Source organism: Labrus mixtus, chromosome 23 (assembly GCF_963584025.1).
Source record: "Labrus mixtus chromosome 23, fLabMix1.1, whole genome shotgun sequence".
Lineage (NCBI taxonomy): Eukaryota > Metazoa > Chordata > Actinopteri > Labriformes > Labridae > Labrus > Labrus mixtus.
This window is the reverse complement of record NC_083634.1, coordinates 1,640,397-1,650,817: the sequence shown is the minus strand read 5'-3', so window position 1 is coordinate 1,650,817 and position 10,421 is coordinate 1,640,397. Positions and strand designations below refer to the sequence as shown.

The window sequence follows — 10,421 nt, the reverse complement described above, 5'->3', positions numbered from 1 at the left end:
GGTGAGGCTCAATTGTCGCAAAAAAATCAGCGGTAAAAGTTTGTCGTCTTGAATGTCCCGGGGAGCGGAGCGCTGAGTAAATGATCCAGTAAAAAAGATTTCAGATGAAGACTGCTTCAAGGAGTCCCCCTAGTTCTTATATTAATCCTCTCTGTTCCCTCTGGGGGGGCTTATCGTCCGTATTAGTACCACACATCTGCTGCTGCTGTATGTGCTGATTATATATTGATGGGGGGGGGGGGGGTTGGATAATTGAATACCCTCATCATGGAGGGGAGTCTCGTTTCTCCACTTCAGACAACGACAAGTACTGGGGGAAGGTGGAGAAGGTTTGCCACTTCTGTGTGTGTGTGCGTGTGTGTTTGTGTGTAATACCCTTTTGTCCGCCTGCACCCACCCCCCCCCCCCCCCCCCAGCTTGAGCACAGATCCAGGACCAAACTGCGGCTCCAGCCCCTGCTAACCACTGGTTTAATATATGCAATTAAGAAACTAATTAGTGTAATTAATTCAGCCAGGGCCAAGGCCCGGCCTGGCCCCTATTCACAGCTTTGGAACTGCCATAATCCTCCTCCCTACACACACACACACACACACACACACACACTAACCACACAAAGCATAACACACACCCAGACACTGCTATGCCCTCATTATGTGCGGGTTCTTTGTCAGCTGTGTGTGTGTGTGTGTGTGTGTGGTGCCAGAGAAGTCGGAGATGAAGAAAAGGGTGTAAATAAAGACAGAGAAAAAGTGAGGCAGTCAGTTCTGTGTAATGAGTGAAAACAGTGAACTAATTCATTGGCACCTTCAGGCTCGCTCGGCTGCTCTCTTTGGTGGCGCTGCGAGAGAACAGGGCCCTGTTTGGGCAAAATAGCGACTTACCTCATGTGTAGCAACAGTTCTGCTGTCTCTGGAAGTCAGCCGGCTGCGAGGAAAGACAAGCTCTAAAGCAGAATGTTTGATTAGTTTAACCTTTATTTATCCAGGTTTGTCCCTTTGGAAGATCTAAGAACGATTTCCTCAAGCTCGACCTCGCCAAGAAAGCACTATTACATTATTGCAGGTCTGTTACAAATTATTTGAAGCCTTAAATAAAGTCCTATATTTTATCTTTTTTACATGTAAACAGGGTAGTTTGTTAGTGCTCAGTGATTCATACGCACACCATAAACCTTTGATAGGTCGCATTTGGCTCTGGCTCACGCTCGTACAGAAAGACGAGAGCAAAGCAAATTCCAGGTTTTTGTTATTTTTGGAGCGCGATTAGGAAATGTGTGATGAATTGAAGATTAGAGGAGCGGGACAGATTTACGACACTTTGGAGCACACCGCTCTAAACGGATTACAGACAAAGTAATCGAAGAAGTTTTTGGCGCCGGCGCTCTTGAAGAAAAAAAAAATGACACTGAATGACAAATTAGACATCGTTTATTTTGGGGCTGGCGCGTTATATGAGATGCTAACACGACTCTGCCTATTCGCTGGGATTTGTGCTTACCTTTTTTTTTTTTCAGTTCTCCTGTGGAACTGATATTTTTAGTTAAGCACCCCTCATTGAAGACATTGACATTGAAGTGTGCTCTTTTTGCTCCCTGATTACAGAGAGTACATCCCACTTATATCAACCCTTACACCAGCAAATCACTTCTTGTTATGTGAGATTTTGTCAGTCACTTTGAAAGTGGGAAATGTCTCCCATCTGCTGTGTTTTGGTATTCCATCACAGGCTTTTTTTCCTCCTCCATCCAGGCCTCAGAAAGAGATGATAGCAGGCCTAAGAGCTCACAGTCTGGGGGCTCGTGATCCTGCGGGAGCTGCAGTGTGTCGGCCTGTGAATGGCAAGTTTAAAATATGAACAAGCCGGAGCTGTTTTTTTTACACTAGAAACCATCACACTTGACCCTGTTAAAAGTTTTAGTCAGGTAGGAATCTCTCTGTGTGCTCACTTTCTGTTTCTGTCGCCCTGCATGTCTGTCAGCTCTCTGTCTGCACAGCACACTTATTACTCTTTTAGATGCTCTCTCCCCTCCTTCAATTCCCCGGCTGTAAGTTGGAGACAAGACTAAAAAAAAGTGAGCAGTGAGGAGACTCATGCACCATGTTTTGGTATCAGATCTGGCAGAATAATGCCTTTTTCTTCAGGCAAATATCCATATCAGAACGTAATCTCTAACCGTCAAACATTGTAAAAAAAACACTTTTTATCTTTCACTGATTGAGTCTGTTTGAATGAGACTGTGGTTAAGCAGGTTTAGAGAGATGCAATCCTTCACCCTGCTGATGTGCCCTTAGGTGAGACAGTGCTTCTTTTTGTCAGTAAAATAAAAAGCAAAATAATAAAATAGGCTTCATAATCATTCATGCATGACGTGTATGTTATCTTTAAGGAAGATGTAGAAAAGTACACGCATCACTTCACTCCAATGTTTTTGAGCTTTTCAGCTTTTAAAGGGAATTTTTGGCCGCTCTGAATTATAGCCTTGTTCAATTTAAAACGTGATGCTACAGGTTGTAATTGTTTGTAACTGATATCACATTCACTTATAGACACCTCTTTCTGTGCTGTAGTGTTCACCTCCATTGTTCATTTTTATGCTATTATCAAGTAAGTGTGATGGACGAGAGTGTTATTGTCCCATCCATATGTTGATATCAGTCATGATCCTTCTTGAAACTGGATTTGGGAATGTGTTGGGTATAAAGAAAACAGACAGCAAATGATTGGGTGTTTTGTTTGTTTTGTGAAAAGCATCCTGCTTCTCTGCTCATTTCTTGCCATTGTGCATATTTTTGAAACTACAGCAATATCAACTAGCATAGATAGAAAAAGGAAACATTTTATCATCATAGGCTCAGACACCTGCATATCCTCCACCACTTCTGCATCATGTCCTGCCTCTGGAGAACTCCCCTCCCAACAGTCTGAGATAGTGAACAAGAAACTCTCTGCAAGAATTCAGGGTCCGCCTGCCTGAAATTTACTTTGAATTTTCATCAATAGTTCCCATCCAGTGTACTAAATCAGAATCAGAATCAGAATCAGAATCGGGGTTTATTGCCAAGTACATTTACACATGGAACAGGAATTTGACTTGAAGGAAAGAAAGGGGAACTAGCAACAACTAAAATAATACAGTATAAGAAGATATTACAATATATAAAATAGAATTTAAAATGTAAAATATGAAAAAAACAAAAAAAACACAAAATGTACAAAAGGTGCAATGTAGGAGCTGTGCAGTGGACTATGAGAAAAAGATAAAGTAATAATCCTAGTTTGAATAGTAAAGGTATTCTACTCTTAATACTTAAAAGATGCCTGAGAACCTAAAACTTAGAAATAAAGTTATTTTACTTTGTTCAACTTCCTCTCTCTCTCTGGGAAGGCAGGTACAGGTTGGTGTCTCCTTCAGGAGATCTTTGACTTTAATTTCTAGTCACTACATGAATTGAATGTGTTGCATTTGTGTTCAAGTGTTAGTCAAACTTTGTACAGGCGTTCATTACCTTTTTATGGATGTTTCTAATATAAAGCATGTGAGATTTACGGTTACAGCTGACGTAAGGTTTTGTTTTTGTACAGATTTTTATCTTCCTTGATGGACCCTGTGTTTACTACTTTTCTTTTGGCAGAGTGAGAGTGATCGTATCAGGCTGATGAAGCTTGTTTAACTTGAGAAGCAGACAGACAGACAGATATCTTTCAGCTGTCGAATGATATACACTCACACATGAAACAAACGAGAATGCAAACAAACCTCAGGACAGAGAGGAGCAGAGCTCTAATGAGCACACACACACGCACACACACACACACACACACACACACGCACACACACACACACACACACACACACACACACACACACACACACACACACACACACACACACACACACACACACACACACACACAGGTTTTTCCAGTCCTGCATGCACCAGACAGCCGTGGATGATTTCACTTAAGTAAACGAGAAGCCGGAGATTAGACGCTAAAAACACACATTTGGGGAGGAGACGCAGACTGACTGCAAGTAGCACCCTATACGTCAACCCCGATGAGACACACTCATGACGAGCAAATAAGATTTAGGACAAACACATAAACAGCCTTCAAAAAGTGAAGACGGACTGACATGTGCAGTGTGCATACACATATTTGGAAAGCAAAGACAGGCAGCAGCAAGCACACAGACTAACATACACACACACACACACACACACACACACACACACACACACACACACACACACACAGGGGTTTAAAAAAAAAAAACAGACAGACTGCCGTACAGCTAAGCACACAGCTTGTGGAAGGCAGCTTTAATCACAGAGAGCTAAACAAACACAACTGTCATCACTCTATTCCTCTCACTGTTGCACACATATAGGACTCTGAATGTGCACGTTTACACGCACGCACACACACACAGCTTATAATTGCCCTATGCCTTCTGCTGTCCATCATTTTCCCCTTCATATCTCGCCCGTCCTCTCTCCACTTTCTCTCTCTCTCTCCCAGCTCTCCCCCCTAGCAGTATGCAGGCACAGATGTCAAGATCTATTATTTCGGTTGGTTGGCTCCCATGTTCTGTACATGTGTGTGTGTGTGTGTGTTACTTTCCTCTTTTGGAAACAAGACATACGGCAAGGGAAGTAAGAATTTGGGCTGTACTGGTAAAGATTAGTTTTGTTGGATTAGATTTCCAAATTCCAACGTATATATGTAGGCTGAAGCGTTCAAAACAAAGAGCACACACACACACACGTACACACAAATGCACAACTCAGTGTTCGAGCATTGCAGTCATGGTTCAAGGACATTTAAGGCTAGCAGACACACACACTGCCGCATTGTGTGGAATCCGTGTTGATCCATTAGAGGGACCTCCATGCTCGTCAGGATTGTGTAATAGTCTTGGCCGGTGCATTTAAACACTAACATTGGGCCAGGTTTAAAGTGCTTCTGTGTGTGTGTGTGTGTGTGTGTGTGTGTGTGTGTGTGTGTGTGTGTGTGTGTGTGTGTGTGTGTGTGTGTGTGTGTGTGTGTGTGTGTGTGTGTGTGTGTGTGTGTGTGTGTGTGTGTGTATTCACCACAGTTTCACAGCCTATGACATAGCCTCTGGTTGAAAAGAATGGCATGCAATGAAAGAAAGAAAGTGGAGGGAGAGAGAACAGAGAGACTGTTTCTATGTCTCCAGTCTTTTCTTGATGTATGCGTCAGGGCTCTTAAAAATGGACGCTGGCGGTGGCCCGTGACATGGAAAGGAATAATAACAGTAAAAGCAAAAACCTAGAGTAATAGAATAATAATGGTAGAGTGAGTAGAAATGATTCTCTGCCTTTAACAGATGTTCTTTATTTTAAGAAAAGAGAGTTTCCCTCAAGTGGGTGTAGGGGAGCTGCTCTGAAAACCGCAGCTCCAGAAGCCACAGTGTCAGGTTGGAGGAGCTTCTTAACCTTTTTTTTCTTTGAGAGGAAATTCATTTGATGTAAATGTGGATGCCCTTACCAGCTAGTCAAGAAAAATAAAAGCTTACTTGTGAAAAGCAAAACGTGATAAACTCCTGATTGAGTCTGGAAAATACTACATTTGGTGTTTTAAACCCTTGAGTTGTATAAAACATGGACGTAGTCTCTGTGACATCACCAATTGGTTTCCAAAAAGGGGGTTTGAGACTCAATAATGGTGGAAACCATATTTGAAATGTTACCTCCCCCTCACTTTAAATCAGTAACAGTTGAAGAGTTGGAGGTGAGCCTCCTGGCAAACAGATACAACCTGTACACCTGTCAGTCTGATAACCCAAGCCCCTATTGATGTCATTATTTGTGTAACTATAAGCCTCAATCCAGATGAATGTGTTTTTAACAAATCAACCTAAGCCCAGTGTGTACAAAGAAAACAGGAGCTATTTACACCAAAAACATGTTTGTACCTGGCTATGTTGAATTCTGCTGTATACATGGACACTTCAAGAAGGTTTTTGTGGTACCTTCTTTGGGCTTTTTGACCCAGCCTCTAGTTTCCACTCAAGGAACTGCACTTCCATATTAGCTTCATTTTTCAACACTGGAGGTTGCCAATTGGTATAACAATTTGTGTTACTACATGTAGCGTATAACTCGTCTTTAACACTTAATTTGTCTGCAAAACTTTTACTACCATGGCTTTAATAAGCCATTATTTCATACATTGAAAATTTACTTCACTTACATGTAAATGCAAAACTAACAAGCTCCTTCAGAACTAATCTTTTGATGAGTCAGGAATTAGCTGGTTTGATTTACAGACTTTGGCAGCTTTATGTGTAAGAAACAGATTTTTCCTTTAAAGCATTATCATACATGTTTACAGCTGTGAATTCATTACATTTTCAATTTTCATGTAAGTGTGTTATGGATGAAAGTCATGAGAGTGGGCAAACTCTGGGCTTGAAGTTTTGCTCTGGGGGGCATTCCCACAGACCCCCACCAACTGTCTGCTCCATATCCTTGTGGTTGTTGTAGTGGTGGTTCCACTACAGATGTTTTGGTTTTGGGGTTGGGGTTTAGGGTTAGATTCTCCAATTGCCCCCCCACCACCACCACCCTTTAAAAAGAACAAATCCCCCACAGCATTCAGAACGTTTTTTAACCACTACACTAACCCACATGTTACCCAAGAAAGAATATATGTATATATCTTTTTGAAACTCGGCTCAACTGAACCCTTTAAAGACTACACAGCAGAAATTGAACTCTGTGCCATCGTTACACACGAGCTCGCCCACCCAAAATCGAACAAGATTAGATCCTGGTTATATTCACTCTGTATCTGCCACGAGATCGAGACCAAACATTTTTCCGGCCTTTGAGTGCAATCTATTTTCCTATACTTTGCCAGCCAACAACAGAGTGCAAGCCAAGAGTTCTAGCAGCCGAGCTTAACGATGTATAATGCAGATTAAAACTCTGGTGTAAAGTATTTTAGACAAATCTTAAATAAAGGTTTCCCTTAATGGCAAATTCAATTGTTCCAAAGGTCTTTCCTATAAGTCCAGTTCTGCTTGTGCTGTGGGCAGGACATCGTCTCTTCATCACCTTAGAGACGACGACAGCAACTATTAATTCTGTGTCACCGTGTGTGTGTGTGTGTGTGTGTGTGTGTGTGTGTGTGTGTGTGTGTGTGTGTGTGTGTGTGTGTGTGTGTGTGTGTGTGTGTGTGTGTGTGTGTGTGTGTGTGTGTGTGTGTGTGTGTGTGTTACAACAGGAGATGAGAGACTCTTACAGGTATGCATGTTTATTAGACGCTGGACCTCAAAGCTGCACTCGGGCTCATTAAAATGTTTGATTGTGTTGCCGTTCATGCAAACCTTCTTCCTTGAGCGCATCATTTATCACTAACACACACACACACACACACACACACACACACACACACACACACACACACACACACACAAACAAACGCACACATTTTCCTAGCGGCTGGTGGTTTTTGTCCTTCCCGAGCGCTCGTGGAGTTCATTAAAAGCCTTAATTAGACTGACAGTTATGTGTAATTACAGTCTTTAAGATGTACAGCTTCTCTGCAGGCCCACTCCTTCACTGCCTCCTTTAGAAAAGTCATTGTCTGAAGGGGAAAACTTTCTGTGTTTGCGTGCCTTTTCAAAGACCTAATCCCCCCCCCCCCCCCCCCTCTAAGTTCTGGGTCTTTTGACATTTGCCATCAATATCACCCGGAAAAAGGAGTGACATTTATGAGGCCCTTTTTCCTCTAACAGCTCCTGCCTCCTATCGACTCTGCCGTCTCCCATCGTTCTCACATTTTCACCCTCGCTCCTCGTCCTCCTCCTTCCTCCTCCGCCTTCACACCCTTCTGCTTCCCTTCTTCTTAATTTAGAAACCCCTCCCCTCTCCCTGCCGCCATCTTCCCACTTGCTTTCCCTTTTTCCTTCTCTCCTGCTACAAGTCACAGATCGCTGTCACGTTCCTCCCTTCAGACCGTTGACCCACTTCCCTTTTCTTTTTTTCTTCTTCTTACTTCCTGTTTAACCAGACGTTTGTCCTTCAGTCGAGCAACTTTTCCCCATACAGCCAATTTCTATTTCACCAAAAGTAGTGTAACCTACATATGGAGCCCAAAAGCAACACAAATAGGCCCGAGTTTGACTGAATGTCCTTCAATGAGTTTTATATAGTCTCACAAATAATGGCCTTTGATTGATGTTTTAAAAAATGCACATTCGCTCGTGCTGGATAACTTTGATGCAGTTCACTGTGTTTTATAAAATGTTAATGATATTTTATGAGGTTTGACATTTCAAGGGAAAACTGAATTTGTTTTATTTTGAAAGGAATAGAAAGATACATATTAGTACCATGAGATCATAAAAATAAATGAATCCAGAAATAGTCCTCAAAGGCTCAGATAGGGGTCAAGCTGTATTCTCAGAGCTCCCTACGCTCTATCTTGCCAATTTTCCAGCAATAGTTTAACATCTTAAATTCACCATCAGTTACAAAGTTGACTCAAAGGCGCTTACATTAAGGGAATCTGACAGCTCAGTGCCCCAGAGGGACGTTTTGACGTCAGATACATACACTTTTTCACTGAGTTGTTTTTCTCGTCGAAGGTTTTTTTTTTTTTTTTTTTCCTCCCCGTGGCAGAGCGGAACACATGCGGCGAGGGTCGCCTCCTCCGCGTCTTTCGGCATGTTTGTGGCGAGGTGCCAATGCTGTAATCCCGCAATGACAGACAATGTCACAGCGAGGCTCTGCCTGAGAGGAAGCCCCCTACAAAGAGGGAGGGGGGGACGGCAGGGAAAGCTGGAAACATAAAGGCAGTAATTGAAAGGAGAGGGAGTGGGGAAATGTCGGAGAGGAGGGGAAAGCAACAAGATCTTCTGTTGGCGAGAGTGATTGCTGCAACAGAAGGCCCCCCCAGATGTGATGAAAGTGTGACAAAGGGACAGGAGACGTGGAACTGCGAGTTAGGTGTAGTTGTCGGCTGTTTTCCCCTCCGCTGCACAGAATTCATGTCTAAATTGAGACAGTAAATCAGGCTAATGTGAGACTGAGGGCTTTTATTTAGAGATTGTGTGCTCACTGTGCAGCGCGCTGTGTGTGTGTGTGTGTGAGCAAATGGGTTTCTGTGGGGTGGGGGAGGGGTTATGAGGGGCACCTTACTGTCCCCCCAAAAAAAGTAAACAGGATGAATGATAGAGGAATTAATGTGAGGCGGGGAGATGGAGACATGCCTCAAGTGCTATCAGTCATGACGATGGTGTTGTGTTACCTGTGATTTCTCACCCTGCTGACTGGTTTGGCAACAGGTGTGTGTGTGTGTGTGTGTGTGTGTGTGTGTGTGTGTGTGTGTGTGTGTGTGTGTGTGTGTGTGTGTGTGTGTGTGTGTGTGTGAGAGGGGTGTTGTGTGACACCATGAGCCAGGCACTGGGCTACAAACCAAGTGAAAGTTATTGTGACATGTTTTCAGTAAATCACAAATAGAAATTAGTGTAAAAAAAAAAAAAAGTCTTCTGTGTGAGAGATGTTTAAATGTGAGGAGACGTTTCATTTGACTGATTTGTTTACTCCACAACTCCACGTCTCACCCCCTCCCCTGAATATCGATAACTTCTTGCTAGGCTATATAGGATAATAAAGATACAGCAGCGGAGACTTCTTGGAGTTTCTTTATTCCACAGAAGGAAGAGAAAGTGGTGGGGGGGGTGAAGAGAGAGTGAGTGATGGACTTCTCTGGTTTAACCCAGATCCAGGACGCCGCCGCGGGAGCATTGGACAACCGGAGGTGTTTCGTTTTTATTCTGGGAGCGACTTGGGAATAAGAAAGGCTGGGAGAAGAAAAAAAAAACACATGAGGAAAAGAGCAGGGGGAGACAGCGAGAGGGAAACGACAAGGCTGACCCATTTCTCCAGGCCTACCAATCGAGCGGCTGATCTGATGCACATATACCTCGTCACACACACGTGCACCTTAAGACGGACACACAGCGACAAACAGCAGCAGGCGAGGACACATGCACATGCAGCCCGGTGTTACTTCTAATTCTGTGCGACTGCATGAGTGGATCCTCTGCATCACCTCAGCTGGCTCTGGAAAATATCACATTCAGACATTCAAACGCGACCATGAACTCGGCGTCTCGCTTTTTTTACCCCGCCGGCGTTTGGCTGGGTTACGTACTGAGCCGCATCTAAAAAAGGCTTCAAATGCCTTTTAAAAGCCTTTAAAAAAAATAAAAATCAGTGCTGTAGAAGTCACTCAGGGATACACTGATAAGTATTCATTAAGTATTGATAAGCAGTCATTGAAGTGTTCATTGGATATGCACAGAGGTCCACTCAAAGGTGCTCTTGACAGGCGTTGCAGGGAGGGTAGTTTGTAGCAGGCTGGTGGAAGTTAAAAGATAGACA

The 10,421-nt window shown here is 43.2% G+C and overlaps 1 protein-coding gene across 1 annotated transcript in view; it reads left to right on the top strand.

Moving 5' to 3' along the window:
- efnb3b (ephrin-B3b) overlaps positions 1–10,421 on the top strand; it is a 93,085-nt gene that overhangs the window by 57,886 nt on the left and 24,778 nt on the right. The gene's annotated exons all lie outside the window — the stretch shown is intronic.